General features: G+C 40.9%; 1 protein-coding gene across 15 annotated transcripts in view; it reads right to left on the bottom strand.

Annotated features, from left to right (window-relative positions):
• Nucleotides 1-12,871, bottom strand: part of nrxn2a (neurexin 2a) — a 468,354-nt gene extending 455,483 nt beyond the window's left edge. For 6 of the 15 annotated variants that reach the window (XM_073871192.1, XM_073871193.1, XM_073871194.1 and 3 more), the window contains exon 1: nt 12,434-12,863. The gene's annotated coding sequence lies outside the window, so the exon portion shown is untranslated. Of the gene's footprint in view, nt 1-12,433 lie in introns of all 15 variants that reach the window. The other 9 variants (XM_073871189.1, XM_073871191.1, XM_073871198.1 and 6 more) reach the window with 5 other exon arrangements.
• Between the last annotated feature and the right edge of the window lie 12,658 nt (nt 12,872-25,529).

Here is a 25,529-nt window from a genome sequence, read left to right as displayed (position 1 = left end):
TTTCCCAACCAGGGGGCCCGGAGCCCACAGGGGGGCTTCAGCAAATTTCCAAGGGGGCTTCAAGATGACTTAACATTATTAAAAATTTGACAAAACAAGCATTAAAATAAGCTAAAACAAGCAAAAATCTATATTTTTATATTTTTGGCCATTTTAGTACCGAATATATATATATACATCTGTCTAGTCATTCCAAGCTCTAGTTAATCTTATTTGGAAAAGAAATTGTAAGTGGGGGCCTTCGAATATTGTTGTTGGCAAAACTAGGGGGCCTTGAAGTGAAAAAGGTTGGGAACTACTGCTGTACCTATAGAAAGATTAACTCTTTCCCCGCCATTGACGAGATATCTCGTCAATCAAGAGAAAACGCTTCCCCGTCTTTTCCCCGAGTATTTCCGTCTTTCCGCAATACCGCTATTATCCACTAGCTGCTGCATGTCCGTGTCTGTTTTAAAGATCGCTATGAAAAGTCCATCACAAAAAATTGAATTATCTCTGCTTTTTGCTCAAAATGTGGTGTTTTTGCAGAAACCTACCCATATTCAAAAGCTGATTACAAAAGAACTACTGAAGGTAGGATGAAACGTTTTTTTTGTTTGAAAGCAGAGGGTCTGTTCTTTCATTTGGTATATTGTATGTTTATATATTTGAAGAAAAACATTTTCTGGAAGGCATTAAACTTTTGTGAAAATCGTGAAAAACGCTGGCGCTGGCTGGCAACTTTTTTAAAAAACGCTGGCGGTGAAAGAGTTAAAGGATCTGATTTGCACCCTCTAATTTATAGATTTAAACATATATCCAATAACATATTTAAACCAATCCAATAGGAATCTTAGAACAGTGACAGGACAAGAGAAATGTATTTTTTTTTAGAAATAGTAAGCAACAGCACAAGTATAGATAGATTTAAGGTGCAAGATTTGCAGGACGACTGTACTTTGAATGCATGCAGGCTACAGGGTTTCAGCAATAAGATTTTTATTGTTGGCTAGATTGAGTATCTATAAAGAGGTGGTGGTTTACATGATTATTTACTTGTGCGGCAAGCCCCACCCTAAAACTGGTTTTAAAAATGCTTTTTAAGACCACAACATTCTTTTCAATTGGTTCCTATTCAGCCGGTGGTTTTCGAACACAAAGAATGATAAATGGCCGCCATACACGCTCGCAAATAATCCGACCACACAATACAGAACTATTACGAATCTGTACGTGACGTTCTTTCAGCCGGCCCCAACTTATCTCATGCTGTCCTCAGGCCATATACCCATCAGCCTTGCGTGTGCGACCATGCGTGTTACTGGTCGTGATTCTGCGGCAAATATGTTTGAATGCATTCATGGGTGTGCCGTGTGAGATAGGCAGATGGAGTTTAAGTCCAGATATGAATACATTAATGCAAATGGAAGTCTAAAAACATAACAACCCCATTGCCTCATTCCTTTCTTTGGAAAAAGAAGCGCTGTCATGAATCCATTCCTAGTTCAGGGAACACCAAAATGAACTGACATCCGTTACATCAGCGTGCAGACACGTATGCGGTTTCACTTTTATTTGTAACAACAAAATGCTTGGTTAAGAGAAAAGCACCTCTCTCCTCCATCAACAACCATTAAGAATAGCGAAATGCTTTCTGTCAATCTGCCCTAACAGATAAAGCTAACTTTACACCCTATCTGCCTGCAGCGTGTATCAAACCATCAAAAAAAGCTCAACCCCAGCAGAAACAGCGTCGCTCTGCAGATAGATTTTTTTCAGCGTGGCATAAATGGCCTTGTAGGCTTTGAGTGACTGTCTGTGAGCTTCAATAGAACGTCACATACTCCATCGGCTTCGAAATCAACAGCCACTGCAGAGAACAAAACAGTATGCCAGACGCTTTTACAGCAAGGGGCCACAAGGCCGAATCCTGTTTCCGCGCTGCACCGTTAGAGCTATGACCCATCTTTCTCTTTAGTTTTGTTATGAGCCGTGGGAATTACAAGAGGACTGGGACACGTTCCGCTGAATCTAATCGGATCTATGAGAACAATGTCATAACTCAGATGAGTGGGCCCAGCCATCCTCCAGTGGCCCCTAGGGGCCTTTCTGTCATAATTTATGGTGGAAGAAGCTACAATCAAAGCCAAAATCACTCTATTATAACAATCACTCTAATGTTTGCAGCAACCATGAGGTCGAGGCTTGACTGGTTAGCATGGCCCCATTAGCACCTGCTGGTAGATAGCGTATCTATACCATCTGGTTCTCCACTGACAAGGATATAATGTCACTGTGTATTGGGACTTTATATGTGTGTGTGTGTGTGTGTGTGTGTGTGTGCTTGACTTTAAAATGAACAAGGATGCTTACAGTATGTATTCCTTGGCCTAAATACAACAGATAACCACATATCTTAAAATTCCTCATTCATACAGTTTTCACACCAAAGTACCTCATTAGTGCTATTAGCTTGTTACATAAACCCACGGCTTTCGTGCGACACTTAGGGACAAAGGAGTGAGGCGATAAAGTGGCAGTGTGTTGTGCATGTTGCAGAACAAGCCTGCAGCTGAGCGCTGCAGATGTCACCAAGGAGATCTACCATGCACCCGTGACTGATAACCGAGAGGCTTCAACGTCACACTGTCACGCAACACAGGCCCCGGCAAATGTGCCGCCAAACTGTTGAAGAAAGACGAAATTGACATTTTTTTCTTGTTCGGAGTCGCTGTGAGGTACGTTTGCGCCCGAGGCCCAATGTGTTTTTTTGCCCTCCTGCCGGGATTTTAATTTGTTTAGCTAAAAAGCTACATCACAACTTACGTGCTTTGGGTTACCAATTAATAATAGGGAACTTATTTTGCATTAGGAATGAATTTGATACTTCTCTTGAGAATTAAAGATTCGGTTATGTTATTAGTAGTAAGCACAAACCGCGGTATCTTCATCAGTTTAATTGGGTACATTTTTGTCATATAGCTGAATGAATGCTGCCATTTCAGCGGTGGACACGGCACTAATACGATCAGGGCTTTTGCTAATTGGAGCACAGCAAGTCACATGGCCGTGTCTGGAAGCATGCACGCTGACAAATCACTGGCAATCAGTTTAACAAAGGGAAGCCATTTTGCATATATCAACATCAGATTTACCACAACAAAGAAGATGGATGCAGTGCTGGCACGGTCTGGGTGACATTTATCAAGAACGGGTCGTACTACAAAGCGTGTTAAATGTTTAGATTAAGCTAAAAATCTGATGCGAATGGGAGCGGCTGGGTGATGGTGGCCTCCATTGCAGTTTTCACTGGCTGCAGGATGACAGCAGGCAACCAGAAACCACCTCTGGATCTGTGTGGATCTCTCCCCCGGGGCACGGCCGGGCCAGCGGAGCGGCAATGAGGACAAATGAGTGTGCTGCTGAGCTGACATCGGCCTGGCATGGGGACGAGGGAACTATGTGACCGAAGCGTGGCCTGGAGATGGGCCAGTCATCGCTGGCTCAGCGGACGGCTGCTGCTGCTTCTCTCCTCGTCATGACGGATGGCCGGGCAGACAGCTGTTTAACATCACAAGATTTACAGCCCTCTCATAGCAGCCGTCAGTCCGACACCTTTCCGCCTGAAGTAAATCTCTTGTCTCTCAGAGAGGAAAGAGCCACTGGTGCGATCGGCTGTTAATCACCTGACCTCTATTGTTCTGCCATAACCAAGGCCGGGCCAACCCTTCTCTTGTCCTGTATCTCTTGCACTCTCACTTGCATCTCGCTCTCCTGCCTTATATTTTCTTTACCTACCCTCCTCCCTCTCCCCATCTCTTTGTAATCCATGTCCCCTGTGTGATGCTGGGAGGTCAGCGGGCACGAGGAGGTGGATCAGGAGTGACTGTGCATGCTGCAGAGTAAGGTTACATGCTTCGGAGGCTGTCAGGAGTTCACATTGGAAAATGCTTCTGCCTTCCTGGAGCTGTTCTTGCACACACATACACAGGCACGTCATGCAAAAGGCTTGTTATGAAAGATATTTTATTTGGGTTACTATGCAGTTATCTTTTTCATTTTGTTCAAGCCTACCTTAATTTATCAGTTAAAACGCATTTTTAAGCATCATCAAATTTTTACCTGTCACAGTAATTTCTTCATTCTTTAAAACAGCTTGAATGTAACTCTACACCCTTGCCTCATTTAGTATACACGGATCCATGAAAATGCAAATTAGTCCCTGCCTCTACTCTACCGGACCATAGATATCCCCGCCTCCAGTCTTTCTGACCACCTCGGACCATAAGTATATGTAAATAGATTCTACATTCAGCAGTTTCAGACACTAATGCTGGGTACACACCAAAAGATTTTTTACATCTTATAAGATTTTCAAAATGTGATAGACCACAAACATGAGGATAAAAAATCAAAAATTTAACCGCTTTGCACCTATAGTGTGTGGTGTGCCATGATGTGTCAAATTATCACACACAAACAGATTTTCAACCGAGTCTCGAATGCAAACACAGGAAATCTCGCAAAATCTTGCAAGACTTCAGAATAAGCATGGCGGACGATATGCAGGAAGAAATTTCAATAAAAGTGTTTGGAATGATTTTCACAGAAAATTTAAGGGAAAAAGGAAAGGGTTTGGGTGAAGTCATGGAGACAGTGGGAACATGATCTGTACAAGTTTATTTTGCATCAACTTCACTTTGTGCTGCACCGAGACTGCTTCCGTCTTCCATCATCTCACTTTCTGATTGGATATTGTTTCGTTTTACGTGATAATCTCAAGAGCGTGTGCATGTGTGTCCTTGGGATTCCCCTCACAAAGCAGCAGAATTTCTGATTGTAAATATTAAACATGTTTAATATTTACGATTTGCGATCGGGGCGACTCAGACGTTCTTCCGATCAGGTTCGGACGCTCTTAACACACCTCACACCAAGGGATAATCTGTAGAACCTTCAATATAATCTGGACATTGCTAGGATTGTCGGAAGGGGGGAAATCAGCCCAAAATCAGCCCGATTATCTTTTGGTGTGTTCCCAGCATAAGTTTGGTTTTACACAATGCATACATAAACAGCGCATTTGCAGCACCAAACTTTACGCGCTGATGTTAACAGGTTACAGCACTCACCTTGCATGTGTGAGCAGCACAGAAGCAGAGCTGAAGCAGCAGTGCTGCAATCATTTCAACTCTGAGTCTATGGGCATCCATGCATAATAGCTATAACTAGAACTACTGATCCACGTGTTCAACTGTTGATATGATCGGTTACATGGAAACCAAGATGATTTTAAACCACAGGAATAAAACTGCCTCCAATTTTATGGAGAAAATACTCAGCAATGGTATTAAATGATAAATTTGCACATGGCTTGTCTTAAGTTAAAACATATGAATAACACCACATAGACAAAAATACACTACAATAAAAACCTGTTTTTCTCCACAGTGGGACTTTAATAACAAATAAGCTTAATGCTAATAATAATTTTGCTCAAAGTAAGTGAAGGATGTAAAGGTCTAACGTTATAGGATTAGTTCAACCCATCACCTCACAAAAGACATTTAATAACTGTACAGATTAGTTTTTTAAAGATGGATGTGCTATTTGGAACTTTAAAATTGGGGCACTATTCAATGCCATTATAAAGTTGAAAAGAGCCAGGACCAGGATATTATTTAATATAAATCAGACGTTTTTGGTAGAAAGAAGAAAATCATATACCTATGATCATAGATATATACACTAGATGTCGCCTTGGTGCTTGAGCATGCGTCAAAACCGCCACCATCTTAGAACAGGGGTCTTGTCATAGGAAGTATCTAGGTAAAGCTGATATCTCCGCCTGTACTTCGAATTCATGGACGATGCCGGACTTTTGTGCTGCGTATGGATGTTAGGGCTACTAGCACTATGCATTACAGTTAGAAAAAGTACATTTTCATAAAATCAAAACTTTTATTTTTTCCTGGACTAAATGATAAATACATGTCTGACTGTTGAAAAAAAGAAAATCGCGTTCACGACGATTTATGGTCATTTTATTTCTGTTACACCATTGCCTACAATGACGCTGATGCTTGTTTCCCGTTTCAAGATGGCGGCTCTGTTTGACGCATTCGGTCCAATGAACTGCCGTAGCCAAGGCGACATCTAGTGTACATATCTATGCCTAGGATGGCTTGAGGGTGAATAAATTATGGGCTAATTTTAATATTGGGGTAAACTATCCCTGTAGCCTCTTATGGAACGGCTGAAATTCCACAAGGGGGCGTATTTGTTCCTCAGACGTTGCACAAAAAACGTGACATCCGAATATATTTATAGTATGAAAGGCTCTCTAAGCGAATAATGTGCGACGTCACTTCCTGTTGATGTTTGAACTGTTTTCAAACAAACGGAGCGTAGCTAACGCCTCCCCCTCCCTCTCCCGTCCGTGCTTTCATGAACGCGCCAAACCCCCACCCCCAAATCCTTCTTGTCGTTTATTGGCTGGAAAACTTTGTTATGTTTTGTTGTGCTAGGTTTGGCCACTATGTTGATATTGCCATTTGTCGAGCCTGAGCTGTCTACAGAGATCGCGTTTTTTTTACAGTTTGATCAGCGGACAGGCAGCAAGCAGATAGTGAGGAGATGTTTGCTATATGTAACAAAAAATGTTTTATGGTCTAAAACGCGTCAATTTGCTTAGAGCGCCTTGAACTAATTGTATACACTATTTATATCGTAATTCGGTCAGAAACGTCAAGATTGTGAGATGAACAAATCGTTTTGGATTAAAAGGCTTGGATATTTCATTTCCTTGGACTTTTGGGGATTTATGAACAATTTGTTTTGGACAATTTCACCGAAGCGGATAAAGGGAAGATTCTGAAGGTAAGTAAATATCCTAAATCGGCGCCGCCCGGTTCAGGTAACTAACAACTAGATTTCAGTTTTATGACTGCTAAAAATCATATTATGCTTTGTGTGTGCGCTTAATGGAATCCCAAAAGTTTAAGCTTTACAACGATGTGCCGCATGACCGAAGATTTAATGCTTCAAAGTTACAATGACGTAATGCAGCCTCACAGTGTTCCTTATCAGGCGATTCCGCCTCACTGGCGTCTAGTTCTCGGGAATGGCGCGAATTGAGGGTTGCCGCGGGAAATGCGCGAGTTGAAATTTTTGAACTTTGGCAGAAAAACGCACCATGTTAACCAATCAGGAGCTTGCTCTAGTAGTGACGTGATTAAGGAGCGGAGTCGCAGAAGACAAACCAAAGCTCGAGTCTTAGGAGATTAAAGATCAAAATTAGTGGGAAATGTCACTGATAAATTGGTGTGAAAATTTCCTCACTGGAACACTATCACTGCCCTATTGTGCAATAGGAACGATTCTGCTATAAAATGATACAGGTAAATATCGGCATAAAAATATTTTTAAAAGATCACAAGAACAGAACTGTATCTGCCAATATTTAATTATTACACAACAGTATGTGTTTGTACTGATGGAAAACTCATACATGTTATGAAAAATATCATTTTTGTTTTGCTTCCATTAGAAATCAAATTTTCTATTCATCCATTTTTTTTAATATATTAGTGTGCATATTGTTTTGTAACTGTGACATAAAAATCCTCTTATCATATAATGCAGGAGTCTCCAATCCAGAGTTTAGCTCCAACCCAAATCAAACACAGGTGAACCAGCTAATCAAGGTGTTCAGGATTGCTTGATAATTACAGACAGGTGTGTTGGAGCTGGGTTGGAAGTGAAGTCTGCAGGACGATAGCTCACCAGGAGCAGGGTTGGAGACACCTGATATAATACATTCCTACCTCAGTCTAAACCCTAGAAAATAATTATTTTAAAGATAAAAAAGAACATTCTAGAAAAATGTAGGCCATGACATCCCAAATACTATATGCAAAACTATTTAAACCTGACCTCGCTTAAAGCAATGTACTATATAAAACTATGCAAATATACTGTAAACAGAGCATGGCTACAGCAGAGGGGGTTAAACCTGCAGGGAAGGTCATGTGACCTTGTGTGCCGTTTAAAAGACAACAGGACTGCCAGGTCACCCGTAGAGTGAAGCATCTACTCTGCTAGCATCTGCCCACAGCACCCCCCCACCTACTCTCACTGGCATCTGGCTTCTTCTCCCACTCTTTAATGCCAGGCAATTACCAACCCTATCTGTTGCCGCTTACCCATTCTACCTACTCTCAAAACATTCAGGAAAAGCAGTGGGCTCCTTTAATTATCTGCTTTCTGCATCACTCTGGAACTCGTCCAACTATATCCCCCCGGACCGCCTCAAAATAAATCAGGGATTCATACCAAAACCAGCCACGCTTGTGTCCACAGTGCAGCATAATAGCATGTGTAGTAGGCAGCACTGCTTATGTCGAGTACCGCGGTTCAAGAAACACAATGTAATCTGCAGCTTTACCGGCTGCCTCGGCCACTAGCGCGTCTGACCTGGACCTCTTCTAATCATAAGTGCCAAAGCGCCCTTAATCACTGGTTTCACACCAATGCGAACGTGCACAGTGTTTCAATGTGTCTCAATGACCTGAGGTCCATTAACAATTCATTTGGGTGGCAAGTAAAGTTCATCCGATGCCAATGAGCGTTGTGGAAAAAACTTCTCTGGAGGTGGAAACAGACACGAGGATCTCAGCGGTGACCTTTTTCCCTGGCTCATCATCATCTGCAGTGATCCTAGTTGTTTTTTTTAAACTTTTGCTTTGGCTGGCACTAGGACTGAGTCATGCGTCAGACCGAATTAAAAGCTGCCCGGCACTCCAGGCCACGCAATGCCTATAGAGAGACAGAACTGTGTATGCATGACCTTGGACCTTGAGAGAGGGGGTATGTGATGAGGGAACAGTGTGTAGTCTTGTGTTTGTGTACTGTGTCACCTAGACCCGTTCTCCACCCTCTCCTTGGTATCCCGCTTCACCTCTGAATAAAAAACTGTACTGTAAGTACACAGTGCCTAAACAACTGTCTGGGTTGATTTCAAGACCCCCTAGTGATTTTAGAGACAAAACTAATTAGCTGTATACTCGCAGATGCAGTCATGTGACTCTCTTTGGTGCAAGAGACGTTCCTTGATGCTATTCATTCAACATGAATACTGCAGAACACATGACAAGAACAAATGTATGAACTCTACCAGCACTAACACGCAACGTCGTCTTAGACATCAGTAAGGCACTCTGAAGCTGTGGATGTTTGGGCCTCCCTCAGGGTGGATCATCCCTTCACCCAACGTAGCATCAATAGACGGCCTTCTGCACCGACACGGAGACACATCCCACTATAAATGTATTGCATATCAAGGAGCTGTCCACGCAAGCGCCGGTGCTACAGAGTGAGACAGCCAAATAGCAGGAGTCTGGCAAGTGAGTCAGAAAGTAAACAGAGTCGAGGCTTGATTTTTTCAGCAGATCTTTTTAGTATGTGTCCCTGTGTCAGTGGATGCGACTGTGATGATTCGATGTGTCACATGTTACCAGAGTCTAAAAGCAATGACAGCCTACTGCGACATAAGAAAAGCCTAAAATGACTCTCGAGATAGGCCAAAAGCTTGCTATTTTATGTTTATCTGGTTTTAATAATTAATGCTTGGCAAAACTACTTATTTATTTAAAAGTGACTAGATAGCAGTTTGCCTGAACAACTTGTCGCCTAGTTTTGGGGTGACATGACCCTAATCTGATGTTTTTCTAGGGCGGGTTTACATGAGACAAATTATTGCATTCAAAAACTGCTAGACAGAGCGAAAATGAACAGAGCAGAACACAAGGGTCTCCAGATGTGATTTTAAGAGCGAAATTATTTTTAACTTGACACCCCAGTTTAAAACACAATGCTCTTGGCAGGATGCTCAAAACAGAGCAAAGATATCCATCGGCATGTGCGGTACTCTGCAATGCTCTAAAGTAAGTTGCTATTTTTTGGAGAGGATTTCACCACGCAAAAAACAAAGCAAGCTAATTAAAGCGATGCCATTAACTTTTAAAAATCTACATAAACAAATCGACTAATCACGGCGATCCACCCGCATCAATAGTTAAAGAAAAGTGTGACTCCCCATGGAGCGAGTAGGCTTAATTCAAACCCCACGTAAAACATTAACTTAAGTCAACACAATGAATTATGATCAACGCAATTGCAAAATGCTTAATAAAGCAATTACGAAACATGCAAATAGTCTGACAACTTGTCAGGGCTGACATCGGCTCATTGTACTCTTTGCACCAGAACAAAATTCAATCCTTTCCCAAACAATGGTCATTGTGGCTTACAGCCGTTCCTCATCCAGAGATGCCAAAGGACAGCACAGAAGGGCGAAGAACAAAGAAACAGGCTGTTACACACAAACCAGTCAACCTTTCTCTGTACGAAGGGGAGGGGGATTGGGGGACCACCTTCGAAAAACCACCTGTCCATCAGGAAAGCCACCAGCCTCTCTCTCCCCCCCAGCCTGTCTCCGAGCCCCATGACAACCGGCCAGCGATACTCCTTATCGGCTGGTGAGATGAGATTTAGTTCTAGGGCTAACACTCGCGGGAGGCTATCGATAATGTTATTCCCCCTCCTGCGTTTCTCTCGTTTTCCTGAAGTGGGTCCCGCCTCACCCGGCCAAATTCAAAGCGCAACCATGACAGCGACAGCAAAACTGATTTCAAATCTACCTCGTTCTAGCTACGGATAAATTCGATGGGCCGTGAAAAAACCAAACCAAAGGTGGTGGATATCCTGCTTAGAAAATCCCCTGTTTTTCCTTCTGTCACCCCGACTGGCAGGCTAGGTCAAGCTCCTGGTGATGGGTTCTGATGTTGTTTTGACATCTATGCTATGGCATGGCTGAATAAATAATCGATGGGGCTTGAATACAGGAGGCATTTTATTTATTTTTTTACTACAGCTGCGTTCTTAAAATTGCTCATGAAACTTTCATGGTTTATAGGTACAAAGCAAGAAACAGCACAGGCCGTCTGACATGTTCAAAGCAGTGCTTTCCATTACTGACCCATATCGCCATAGCCAGGAATCATTTCGTAGGAAAAAAACTGCTTCATCCTTCTTTTACATTTTTATAGCCCAGCAAATGGTTGCATAAACTGTCGAACCCAACCTATTACACTGACAGACAGCACCTATTATGTGATATTGATCGCTCAAGCCTTTCAGAAATGGCATTCCTGTCGATCTGATAAACTAGTGAAGTGAAGTTTGCCTAGAACAAGTCTCGGTCATAAACTTTATGAACATAAGTCAAGTCTGAATAAAGCCTGAATATATCAAGCCTCCGTTTGACTGATTCACCTCAGCAGTTACCCACGCAGGGGACTCGCATGCAATTAGTGGTGTTAATCATATACTAATAATAAACAGTGAATTTAATTAAACCAATGATGTATTGTCACCCAAACTAAGTGCTACTGGATGTTGTCGCACCACGGCCAGGAAAGATTTATCTAACACCAGCTCACGATCAAGCTGTCCCCAGTTGTTCAGTGCCAACAGCCCTGCCACAGAACAGTTGGTGACGGAGCTAACAGAGGGTTGCAGTACATGGCAACAGTGAAAAATACAACAGATGTTTAAGAAGCCAATATAAAAGAAATCAAATTAATTGATGGTTTCATTCTTTACAAATAGGTATTGACATTCCTCACAGTTCATCATATAGCACAATGTAGCAACACAAAGGTCATAGGATCGATCCCCAGAGAACAGACACAGATTAAAAAAAATGTGTAGCCTGAAGGCATTTAAAGTCGCTTTGGATAAAAGCATCTGCTAAATAACTGTACATGTATGGGGTAGAAACAACATGTTAATATAAAATGTAGACTAGTATAATAATACGACTTTCACCATATATATTTTAATTGAATTCACAATGCTTAAATGAGACATTAAACAAACACTTACACAGGCCTCGACTGTCATTTTCATAAGTCAGAAAAACAATCCAACATATTAATTCGTACCGTAATGTATGTTTACACAAAGCATCTCGTCTTTGTAAACTTAGGGTTTTTAAGGGTCAAATGGATACACTGCTACACATGTTCAACGTTAATATTTGATTCCAACACCTAGTTAAGGAATGAAATACCGCTTTATTAAAACAAAAGGCGGTTTTATTCAGTCAGCTTTCTCTCGTTCATCCAAGAACCGCACATGGCTCGACTCAAACGGGGGCAAATCAATACACACAGCGGCTGTTAGTAACGCTCCGCGAAAAGGCAGGTGTTCAAAACCATCACGAACACGCAATATATCTCCAGCGACACTTCCGTGGGTGTTAAAATAAACACAGTACACACAATACAAGCCCACAGACAGCATCATTCTACTTCCCCCGTCCTGCACATCACCTGAAAACAAATATTTTGATGACAGAAGCATCCGCAGAGACGCGCAGAAGTGCTCTTACCTGCTTTTTGTTGCTAAATGTTTCAGAGTGCGTGCGCTTTATCCACACTTCTCAGCGGAATTTTTTGCGTGTATCTTTTGTATAGTCCAGAGAGGAGAAATGCGACGCGTGCACTCGTACAGACGATGACTGTGTGTGTGTGCGCGCGCGCGAGTCGAGCCGCTCCACCTGCATGCCCGTATGAAACGATACAGCAAATCCCCGCTCTCCCGGTACTCCCTCTCTTTTCCAATACTAGCGGTTTATGGGCGAGAAACGAGGGCGCGGTCAGTGGAACACCTCACCGATCATCCCGCCCGAGCACATCGCCTCACGATGACTGCGGCACGGATGCCTCAATGTGACTTATTTGATCAAAATCTGGACCACCGGCTATGTCCAGCAGCTGCGTCTCATCCACCAGCCGTAACCGTCTCTTAATCCGTTTAGAGTAAACGGTGACCGAAACTGAACCAAACTGATGGGAGTTTTTAACCGACGCTTCTCTCAGCCAAGCGCGTGCCGCCGTTTCACATAGAATTGGTGTTAATTGCTGTTGTCATTAAGCGTTTTAAAGAGCAAATGTGTCACTAGGGAACATAAATGTTGCGGGGGTCAATTTTAACAACGAGCACAGATTGTTTACCATATCATTTTATCATATATCATTTACCACATAATTACAATAGAGAATTTCATTAAAAAAGGTAATGCGTAATGATCATCCCTTCCCAAGGAAGAAGCGTGAGGATTCACGCGCTTGATTATACATTAGTTAGTCCTGCGAGCTGTTTCACAAGTTAAATATTTCATTTGAATAATAAAACTAAATTGTAGATTTTCCTTTTTTTACTGTTGTTTCGTCCTAGTCATACAATATTAGGCGTGTTTCGGCATTAAAGTTTGACAGATGACTTTACATTTCTCAAGCTTTGTGTAATGAGCCAAATCCTCAAACAACAGCAAGTATGATTAATGGCATGTGTTGTAATTTTCTTGTGTATTGCCCTCAGGCGAATCCTAATAACCATAAGCAGAAGGGTTATAGCCTTCACCTCTACTGTCTGTGGATGGGCAAAATAAATTAACTACCTTCAACAGTACATGGTGTGTCTATGCGGAGCATAAGATTGGCTTTCATTCAACACTGGCATTTCATTAAAATGACTGAGATTTTAAACCTAGACCGGTATAATTTACCTCAAGACCCATCTAAATATTTTTTTAAGTGGAAATATAAAGAAACAATACAAATGTGTTCTCCTTTAGAAGAAAGCAGTCTGGAGCAGTGGTGGCCGATGACTTCTTTTTCCGAGGGTGCTCGATGTGAAGTTGATCACAACATGTATGTAAAATATGTGTTCAGCGCGTCAAGTGAACCTATGTGCATCATGTGTTTTGTCACAATAAGTGCCTGCTGCAGACGCGTCTAAAGGGTTTATGATAAAAGATGCCAGATACTCGCATAATCTCATGAGTAATCAGAGTTTAAGGGAGTGTCTCGCATGTATTGTGTGAACGCGAGCGTCTCTTTTATCAACAACCGTTTTGACGCGTGTGCAGCAGGCACTTATTTTGACAAAACACGTGATGCACATGGTTCACATGACGCAACAAACACATATTTTGAATTTGCGCCCCTCAGAAGAGCAGTCACGAGCCACCACCTGGCTAGAGTATGAATGAAATATGCAATAACAAAATATGAAAACAATACTGTTTTTAGTCATTCATCATTTTAGTGTTAACATCCAGGTGACTTTGTGTGACCCACCTTGTCCCATTGTGTAACCCACAGTTTAAAAACCCCTGCTCTATATTACAACAATAGATTGAAAGCCAATCTCAGGCTCTGTTTACACGGAAACGATCTGAAGAAAAAGCGCAAAAGTGCTGTTGCGTTATCACTTTTTATTCCGCGTTTATACAAGCGTTTTGGGGTGGGGATCTGCGTGCATATGGTGACGCAAAAGTGTGTGATATTCGATGTGGTATGCACTCCAGACAGCTAGGTGGCAATGTGAAGCATGACACAAAACAACACCAAGTCCATTGCTGTGTCCGAAACCGCCCACTACCATACTATATAGTACGCGGAAAGCGGTAGGCGAGGCGAGTAGTATGTCCAAATACATGATTTTCCAAAAACAGTATGCGAAAAGTACCCGGTTAACCTACTACTTCCGGTTTGATTTTGCAGTGTGCATACGATGGACACTTCACTATCCCATGATGCCCCGGGAGAGAGTTATCCAACAAAGAAGACGACTCGTAGGCTGAATTTGCGCTGGAATGACATGACGTCATGACGACGTATGTCACGTGATGTAGCAACATGGTGGATGTACTACGTCCGAATCTCATTCATACTACCAGGATTCATACTATACAGTACCTACTGTTTTAACGGTAAGTAAGTAGGTACTTCATCTCATTCAGTACCTACTGTACAGTATGCGGTTTCGGACGCAGCCCATGCGCCTGCGTACAACCTTCTTCCTTGTTCTACCAGGTCTAGAGTGGTCATTTCCGCTGGACACGTCCCGAACATGTTTTCGGGTGCTTTCTCGGAAGTGCCGTTGCTCGACCGCATACGTCTTCCAGGATCTCACATTTCAGTTAAAAATACATTATAAAATTAAGATTTATTTCTCTCAAGACATACAATCATTGCAGTTTCATTCTTACCTTGAAATGTAACGGTTGCTTTTCTGAAATTAAACCCGAAATATTAAACCTTGATGACGTATGCGGTCGACCAACGCAACTTCCGGAGAACAAACCCGAAAACATTTTCGGGACGTGTCCGGCGGAACTGGCACGAATGGCCACCCTACCCAGGTCTCGTCCAAAGCTGTCTGGTTTGCCTCCGACGAATTGACGCATCAACAATTTGTTGGTGGTAATTAATGCACCTTCTTTGATCATTATAATACCAGCTGTGAATATTTCATACAAATGCTGGAAAGACTCTTGTATATTTTATCAGAGCTGCTATGGCAACTTGAAGGTCCGACGTATGGAAATAATCCGACATGTTTTTTGTTATTTTCCTGAACTGGGCATGCCTGTGTAAACGCGACGAGAGCCACCGTGAGCAGACTTTTGCGTTTTTATCCATTAGATGAAAACGCGAGAGTAGAGCGTTTTTAAGATTTCAACTCTTGAGGGTGGTTTCACTTTTTTGTGTTTTTAAGCCTCAAAAATGCCATTGCCGTGTAAACAAAAGGCACATCCAATAAAATATTTTTACGTTTTCACCCTCAAGCGTTTTCGTGTAAACAGGGCCTCAGACAACTTCAAGCATCTGGACTGGATTCGTAACCGACCAGCTTTCCTTATCTGTATTGAGCTCTGGGATGATTTGCAAATATTATTGCAGAAGTTTTTTTTACTTTGAGTTTATTTTCTGTAATTTCATATCTCGTTTTCTTTATTTTCCTGTACACTACTTTGAAGCTGAAGTGCCATTATGCATGCGACTCTCCATCAAAGGAACACATGCAAATGGTTGTGAATTTTGCTTATGGTTAAGCTAAGTGCCTCTGTATGTTTTTTTTTATTTAAGCTACATGATGGGGACAAAACGGCACTCAATGTGTAGTGAAAGCTTGACATTTGTTACATTATAAAGACATACCACCTGTTCCAGCTATTTAAACAGCTTCAAAAATGTACTAAACGCCAAATGAAATGTCTAAATGCAAATGTAAAAACGGTTGAGGGTTTCTGTAATGGTATAGATAGAGTGTCGGGTCAGCGATAGAAAACACCATTAGCTCACTACAAAAGCAATAAAGTCAATGGAAAGTCCTTGTAAGGTAAAAAAAATCTATGTGTTTGTGTGTTCGTTCCAAGGCTGGTGTATTATGGAGTGTGTAGGGTTCACGGGATTTTAGGGTGGAAATGTCCATGTTGTCACAGTAGCTGATTGCAGGGATTTAAAACCAGGAACATGTGGACATGGAAACCTTGAAGTGCAGCTGCATGAGAGACATATTAATGCAGGATGACAAGGACACAAGACATAGACAATCTTTCTCACTCTCTTTTTCTTTATAATGTACAGGTGCAGGAATAGCTACGCTAACAGAAGGATGGCATGATGGGGACCTTGGAATGTAATCATGTCATTACTGTGTGAAATGGCGAGAGAGAGCGCGTGAAGATTGACTGGCTTTCGATCGTGATTGCTTCGGGGGGCAACTGGTCACGTAAGTGACACCATAACAGGCTTTCAGCATCTTTGTCTCCTTTTAATTTTTAACAGAAGCGTTCTCTCTTTCACATTTCTGTGTCTTTCTGTCTGAAGCGAGTGTGCACATACACGCTTCCTCTCTCTGACTCAAACGCAAACCACAACACAGATTTTGAAAAGCAGCCAGCTGTCTTTGTGCAGTCACTGCCGTCTCCCCAGGGCTGGCTCTGAATTAATTCAACACAATTGGGAGATTAAAATACATAAGAGCTTGAATTTAACCACTTCTGTTTTCGGAGTGGGGCTGGATGCCAGCGCACAAACTCGGGTGCCGGGTTTAGATTTGGGTCATCGGCTCGGTGCGGACTTATCTAAATGCACGGCGGTGATAACGTGGCAAAACGTCTCGGGGCCTTCCAACTCATTATTCAGCGGTTCATATCAGTTTATTAGTGCCCATGCAATTATGCCGTAAATTGGGCTTCTTGATTTAGTGCTGTAAATATGTATAAATAAATCACAGCCCATCTGTCAACTTAACTGGATGTCAATTAGACAAGAATGCAGTACTGCATTTTTCATTATAGGAATTAACAGAAAGGGGTATAATGAGATAATTTGTTTCGGTTTCAGGTGGCGATACGTTTCAAAGCTCGGATCTAATTGCGTAACTGTCGCGCATGTTGTCACAGGATATGAATGAATTTATGAGGCGGCACATGGTAAATCCGGTCAATACTACATGGCTACATAGCTGCAATTCACAATGACTTGACTTTACCCAAGGACCTGCCCTTGAAAATCCAAGGAAATGAGTTAAAGAGAGAAAGATCAATAACGAGGAGACAAAACATTTAAACAGAATGGATTGGGATCATCTTCCTCCACCTGTTCAAGAAAGACCCCGTACACCCTGTCACTCTTCACAGCATAATCTCCAGAGGACCGCTCACAGAAATACAGCTCGACTCTGCGGCGCTCCTGATAAGGGCTCTACGCAGAAGACCACACACGCTCACACGCCACCGCGCATGCATACACAAACACCGAGCTTTTATGTGGTCCGCCTTGCCTTTGCAGGACCCTCGTAGAGCGAAAAAGTTAGTCGGTTTATTATGATAACAATTCCCCCAAAAGCGACGGTACAGATTAATTTATCATCAGTGAAACACAGTGTTCAACTTGTCCTTTCGCTTTTGTTTAGCTACCTTCACACATCTTTTCTATTCTTGCTAAATTCTGTCGGCTTACAAAAGGCCCTGCTTAGCGCCTGTTCCAGCATTGTGTTTTTCGGTTAAACACCAGACAGCCTCTCAGGTCAAGACTTTAGTTTTGTTATTGCAACAAAGACATTTCACTTTGTTACTTTTGGGTCAAAAATGGTAAACTAGGCTGGTCGGATATTGCTTTAAAAATGCTTCGGTTGTGGGTTTATTGTCCAAATGATGCAAAGCTGAGTTTTTTTTTCTGAATTTTCCAGTGTCTCCACTGGGATTCTAAATAGTTCTTGTTGGTCCACTTATTGATGCATTTCTTTTGTTATTCAATACCTTATTGTAATAGTGTGCTAAAAGCTGGAGTACAGTAAAATACCTTAAACACATCTATCTATACATTCTCCTTTTCCTTGCTATAAGTTAATTTAACCCTCATAAGCCCCTATTGTCCTGTATACGTTACAGTTCCCAGGGGGTAAAAATGAACGCAGAAATTAAAAGGGTGATTACAAAAAATATATACATTTTTAATGATACAAATAATATATCTTTTTTTTTTTACTTTCAATCTATACAATAATGCTGTGTTTTGGGAGATATGAAGTACCTGTTTTCCACTCAATTCCTCAACTACACCATTAGCTTGCCTGTAAAATATAATTTTTTATGAAAAATTCACATAAATTATGATCTAAATTTGATTTAAATTGTTTTTCGATATTGATCTAGATGTTATGTGTTGAATTCCACCATTTGGTGTTTAGAAAAAAACAGTTTTATGGTTACAGTTTAGGAAATAAATCATTTTGACCAGCAGAGGCCCATAGAGACCGATTCATTTTACTGGATGTGGCCAACTGCTCAACATCAATACTTTAGTGAAACATTTTGTGAATTTATGTTTATATAAACATTAGAAAAGTCATTAAAAATAAAAATAATTTCAAATCGTTTTTTTTGTAGTTTTTGATGTGTTTTGAAATGTCTGTTGTTACAATGTCCATGTGTGTTTGTGCGTGTGTGTGTGTGTATGTGTATGTGTGTGGGCACGCACACACCTGTGTGAGCATTTTACATCTTTGTTTTGCATCTGTGACTGTTTTTTGCCAAATTCTGTAAAAATGCTCTCCGTGGCAGTCATACCTTTGTGTGTTTGTTTGTGTGTGTCTGTTTGTGTGTGATTGAGCATGTATTTTCTATATTGCATTAGTGCTCTAGTCTTTACGTTTGCATTATTCGGTCTGATATTTGATTAAGTTAATATTCTCCCATAGGACAAAGAATATAACAACACGTTAATTTGCTTTCCCTGGACAGCAATTAGGTTACTTGGAGACTTTTGCTGGATTATTCTGGGTCTCAAAGGTTTCTTCATTACCCTAGCTATCCCCCACGTTTCTTCTCTAAAGATTCAGATGTAAAATCGTCAGATTTTTTATATAAATTCAAACATTTCTCAGCAAAATCTTTAAAGATTTAATTGTCTATGCTATGCTAAATTATTTTTTATAGCTCTAACTTTATACTCTTACCGTGTGTCAATATTTGTGCCTGTTTCTACCAAGGAAGCTATTTCTTAAAATGAAAAATATCTTGAAGATCTCAATGAAGCCTTCTTGTCTTTGTAATAGCAACCCCTAAACAATAAATCTTTCCTCTAGGATGCCACTATATGCAATTCAGGTACTACAACATGCAACAGGACTTAAAATATTTGCTTTCCAGACTATTTTATTAATTACCACTACAGTATATAAGAGACATCCTCTATTTGCTATTTTAGGACTACTGTAACTGTGGACAGTTTTGTAAGCGAAAGCACAGGAAACAGGAAGTTGGTTTTGATGATTTTCCTCCATGACATGGACATGATGGAGCCAGAGTTGGACTCATCCATTATTCAGAAGGGAGGCGACGGCAAGCGCCTGACCCATTTTGATATCCATACACACTGTCACTTTCGATCATCACTATGGCATCTCTGGCATCACAGCCAGAACACTGTTCCTGGGTCAGAGATGCAGGTTGCATTCAGCACAAAGCTGATCCCGGGCTCAGTTCTATTCAACAAACTCAACAGTGGTTTAATCAAGATCATAAACAGTTCTCACTAGTCTATCTGATCTGGTCAGTCCCGGTCGGTCCACTTAAAGGTGATATGAGGCAATGGCTGTTCAAAGCAAGTGACAGCACAAGCGGGAAATCAATATGCAAAGGCAATCAGTAGGCCAAGTGCTAAAAGAAAACACACTGATTGTAATGAATAGGCATTAAATCCTTCTGAACACCATGGCATGTAATCTTGGGTGATTCATGCACAGGCAAAATATGCCATATTTGAATACAGTACACACAACCCCCTGTCCGAGTCAAAGGTCACGCACCGCGCCTTTCCACTTAATTTCCTTCCACTGGATTGGATAATGACCCTAAGTAACATAACATCGAGCTCAGTGGGTGATATTTATAAAATGTGACCACCGCGACAAAAATTAACCACCTGCTATGAAAGATTCAAGAGCGAAACTACACAAAAGAACGGTTGATTGTACCTGCCGCCCCCTCCAGAATGCAAAGGGAAATCAGCTCAGCCAACATGGAATTTAATTCTAAAATCAGGCAATTAAATTTTCTCTCTAAAATCAATAGGGAATTTATCAGCCGGTCCAAATCAAACGCTCCACAGCATACACTAATGCCCCAAATCAGAAGACAAATGACACCCATACTTGATTTTCAGCCTACTTTCCTTCCCCTAAAATCGAAAATCCAAATTAAAGGATAAATGACACATTGACTGTAATTTTAGGTTAACTTCCTGCTTGCTAATATATTAATGGTTCTACATCTACACAAAACAACATCAAGTGCCGAATGCAAAGTGGTATGCAAAATTGCACATTAGTCAATTTGGAAGAAAGGTTTGATCCTTAGTCTGATACTTGCCAATGTAAGTGACATGTATGATTCAAATAAAACTACTGTCTGAAAGATTTACTTTTTATACATTTTGCAGAGTTTTTATTTAAGGCAACTTACAGTGCATTGAAGGTTAAAACAGTACTGTATACACTCACCTAAAGGATTATTAGGAACACCTGTTCAATTTCTCATTAATGCAATTATATAATCAACCAATCACATGGCAGTTGCTTCAATGCATTTAGGGGTGTGGTCCTGGTCAAGACAATCTCCTGAACTCCAAACTGAATGGCAGAATGGGTAAGAAAGGTGATTTAAGCAATTTTGAGCTTGGCGTGGTTGTTGGTGCCAGATGGGCCAGTCTGAGTATTTCACAATCTGCTCAGTGACTGGGATTTTCACACACAACCATTTCTAGGGTTTGAAGAATGGTGTAAAAAGGGAAAAACATCCAGTATGCGGCAGTCCTGTGGGTGAAAATGCCTTGTTGATGCTAGAGGTCAGAGGAGAATGGGTCGACTGATTCAAGCTGATAAAAGAGCAACTTTGACTGAAATAACCACTCTTTACAACCGAGGTATGCAGCAAAGCATTTGTGAAGCCACAACATGCACAACCTTGAGGCGGATGGGCTACAACAGCAGAAGACCCCACCGGGGACCACTCATCTTCACAAATAGGAAAAAGAGGCTACAATTTGCACAAGCTCACCAAAATTGGACAGTTGAAGACTGGAAAAATGTTGCCTGGTCTGATGAGTCTCGATTTCTGTTGAGGCATTCAGATGGTAGAGTCAGAATTTGGCGTAAACAATGCCACGCTGCCACATCATCATTGTGTACAAACAGTAAAAGGGTCTGTGGTGTGGGGGATGTTTTTTTGGCACAATTTAGACACCTTAGTGCAAACTGGGCATCATTTAAATGCCACGGCCTACCTGATCATTGTTTCTGACCATGTCCATCCCTTTATGACCACCATGTACCCATCCTCTGATGGCTACTTCCAGCAGGATAATGCACCATGTCACAAAGCTTGAATTATTTCAAATTGGTTTCTTGAACATGATAATGAGTTCACTCTACTAAAATGGCCTACACAGTCACCAGATCTCAACCCGATAGAGAATCTTTGCGATGTGGTGGATGCTCTGGATGTGCATCCCACAATTCTCCATCAACTGCAAGATGCTATCCTATCAATAATATGGGCCAACATTTCTAAAGAATGCTTTCAGCACCTTGTTGAATCAATGCCACGTTTAATTAAGGCAGTTCTGAAGGCGAAAGGGGGTCAAACACAGTATTAGTATGGTGTTCCTAATAATCCTTTAGGTGAGTGTATATGATGAGCTCAGATGAAAAAGACGCTAAACGCCATCTGAGAATAATATACATTCATAAAAAACATTCGGCTCAAATCTGCTTAATCCTGGCCTCTGGTCATTCAGAATTTGTTGGCAGAATGTATTAAGAGTCTAAAATGCTAATTTACAAGAAAATATATCAGACACACTTAAAGGGGTTTGCATCTGAGCTTTTCATATATTATCATTATGCCCATCCCTTTTGATGAAACCCATTACCTTTGGGTTGCTAATGCAATGCTCAGTTGAGTTACGAAAACGCATTAAGCCATCAAAGTAAAAATATGAACATCACAATATTTGATGAAGATTTTTGGATTTCTGGACAGTAAGAAATATTAAAGGTTATTACGCAGTCCAAAATAAAAATTAGTCCACGCTTCTATATGTTTGAGCTCTCAGGCTTCTACACGCGATGTCCTGAATGATTCTCTCTTACCTAATCTCTGAATACTACATCCCATGTTTTCTCTGCTGTAGTGGTATCACATTTCCACGGCCACACAAGGTCATTGGTAGCCCTTTGTGTGGCAGCCTGTTGTCTTGAGTCCATTCAGACATGTAGTCAGCTCACATTAACCTTGCTAGGCTGAAACAACAAGAGGAACGCCAATGCAAACACACACACATTGTACTCACCAGAATCTACTGAATCTCAGTTTAAATGTCAGTTTTCCTTTGTGCAGTCAGTTTATTCCGTCGGTTCTCAATTCTGTTCCTGGAGATTTGCAGTACTTTCCTGCAGAGTAAAGTTACAACCCTGATAAAACATACCTGGGGATGAAGTAAATGAAAATGACTGAGCCATTTTGTATTGACGGAAAAACCAATATATACTGACATTTTCACATGTCATAAACATTACGCTTACCTTATATTAAAATCTGTGTGGCTTGTATCAAATCAAATTTATTTAATCTGTTTAAGTAGAAAATAAATGTGAACACCGGTAAGTGTTGTCAAGCATATTCCAGTCAGGCAGCCGCCTCGTGGTGTATCATGGGAAATAGCGAGTTAGAGAGGGTACATCAGAGTAAACAAATCTAGGGAATTAATTCACTCAGGTTTCAGGCACAACTGCAAAATGTCCAACACCCAATAGAGTTCACTTCTAACCATTCAAGTAACAGCTTTTGGGCATGTTTACATAACAACGATGTACTAAAAATGTAAACAAATTTCCTTCATTTTTTAGTGTACAGACAACAGTGTTGTCAAAATTATCCTGTTTACACAGATTAATAAAAAATGCTGTATTATGTATGCCAAGCCAGTAGTTGGCGATGTCACACAATGTCTAAACACAATACGCGCCACAATTTATGAAGACGACAACGGTAGCATTTTTTGTAACCCATTTTCGAAAGTTTGCATATTTGGGCCCCCAGAATGATCTAAATAAACAGCCAAAAAGCATAAAAATTTTATATTTTTAGTTGGAAACTCATGTCATGTAAATGTACCCTTGCTTACATCTTAAACGTGGGGTTTAAGCCCAACTCTTTAGGAAAGAACTGTAGGGGTGTTTCTCAAACGTAAGGGCGCGCCCTAGGAAGGCTGCATCTTGGCTGCTACATCATCATGCATCATCGAAGGACATCTCAAGGATACTTCGAAGGCAGCATTTGTTTTGTGCACTTCATTTGTGTCTACTTTTGAGGGTTGCATGAAGTGTATCTTTCGTGACCTCAAATCACCCACAATTTTTTGCACACATTCCAAAAACATTGCGAGAATCGACTTTCTTTGCCCAATTTTATTATGAAAGTCAAGGCAAAAATGGTAGCAAATGAGTTCACCCAATTTTGTAAGGCAAAGTAAATTATTCACATAATGTTAAACTGATACCACAAAAGGTTGATGCATGATTCTCATTCATTGTATTGCATTAATGGAAATTTTAATACATCACATTATTTTCATCTATCTTTGAAGTTTTCATGTCATGACCATGGGGGCAGGAATGGTTATGACATTGCCATGGACACTTACTACTAGACCATCTCATTTACCTTTAAATGTTGAAGAGGACTCTAACATCGAAGCCTCGGAAGGATTCATCCTTCATAAGATGCAACCTTGCGTTTGAGAAACACCCTAGATCTCCAAAAGAAGTCTTCTCAGACTCACCCAAACGCACATTCATGAACACATAAGCTGCTTGTTATCGATAACAACTGCCTGTCTTTGTCTTCAAAGGAAGTCTGCCTATTTTTATTCAGTGTTATACACAAAATCACGCTCACATCTGTATTCTAATTCACCATCCCTTGTGCACACAGAAATAGCACAGACTTGTTCTAAGAGCCAATACAGTTAGACAGTGAAGTGAGTTCATTATTCACCTTTGTCAACACCCCCACATAGCATCTCTTTTCTCTCACTCATATTCTAGATTGCCATCTCCTCCGATTTGCTATTTCTCTCCTTTTACTACACCCCCTTCAGACTATTAAACCTGCCGCGGGAAAATGAACGTTTTGCTCACAAGCGTTTCAGAGACAGAGGGAAATAGCAATGAATTGTCTCACTGTAACACTCTTTGTAGGTTATAAGAGCTGCAAAGTTATGCAGAGTCGACACCTTTGAGAAATGTGATGAAAGCTTTGACAACACGAGGCATCTCGAAAAATCCCCAAAAGTCCGCACTGCACTTAAAGGTACAGTTCACCTCATTTTGTCCCAAACACAAATGACCTGATAATATATTTGACTGAATAACCATTTGGTGGATTTAATACAATGGCAGCATATTATATGACCCATTCGGTTTTAGACAAGGCTTAAAGGTGCAGTGTGTAATTTTTAGAAGGATCTCTTGACAGAAATGCAAAATAATATACAAAACTATATTATTAGGGGTGTATAAAGACCTTTTTATAATGAATGGTTATGTGTTTTTTACCTTAGAATGAGACGTTTTATCTACATACACAGAGGGTCCCCTTACACGGAGGCCGCCATTTTGAAGCCCTTAACAGACAAACTTTTTTACTAAGTTGTCTCCAACGATGACTTGTTTGTCCAGTGGTGGCTACTGTAGCTTCTCTATGCGTTTCAAAAGGAAGAGGTGAGCAGTGGACTGAGCCTTTGGTTGCAATTCACAACCTCACCACTAGATGCCGCTAAAATGTACACACTGCACCTTTAAAGAGATTCACCCAAAATGAAAATTCTGTCATAATTTTATCATGTTTTTTTAAAACCTGTAGGAATTCATTTTTTCTGCTAAACACAAAAGAAGATATTTTGATAAATGATGGTAACCACACTGTTGACGGTACCCATTGGATTCCATTAGGGATGCACCGAAAGGAAAATTCTTGGCCGAAGCCGAATAAAATGAAAAACTCAGCCGAAGGCCGAATAACTGAATATTTTTTATTTTATTTTTCATTTTCCTAATTATTTTGC

This window comes from Misgurnus anguillicaudatus, chromosome 9, assembly GCF_027580225.2.
Source record: "Misgurnus anguillicaudatus chromosome 9, ASM2758022v2, whole genome shotgun sequence".
Lineage (NCBI taxonomy): Eukaryota > Metazoa > Chordata > Actinopteri > Cypriniformes > Cobitidae > Misgurnus > Misgurnus anguillicaudatus.
Note: the sequence above shows the minus strand (reverse complement) of the source record. Positions and strands in the feature narration are given on the sequence as shown.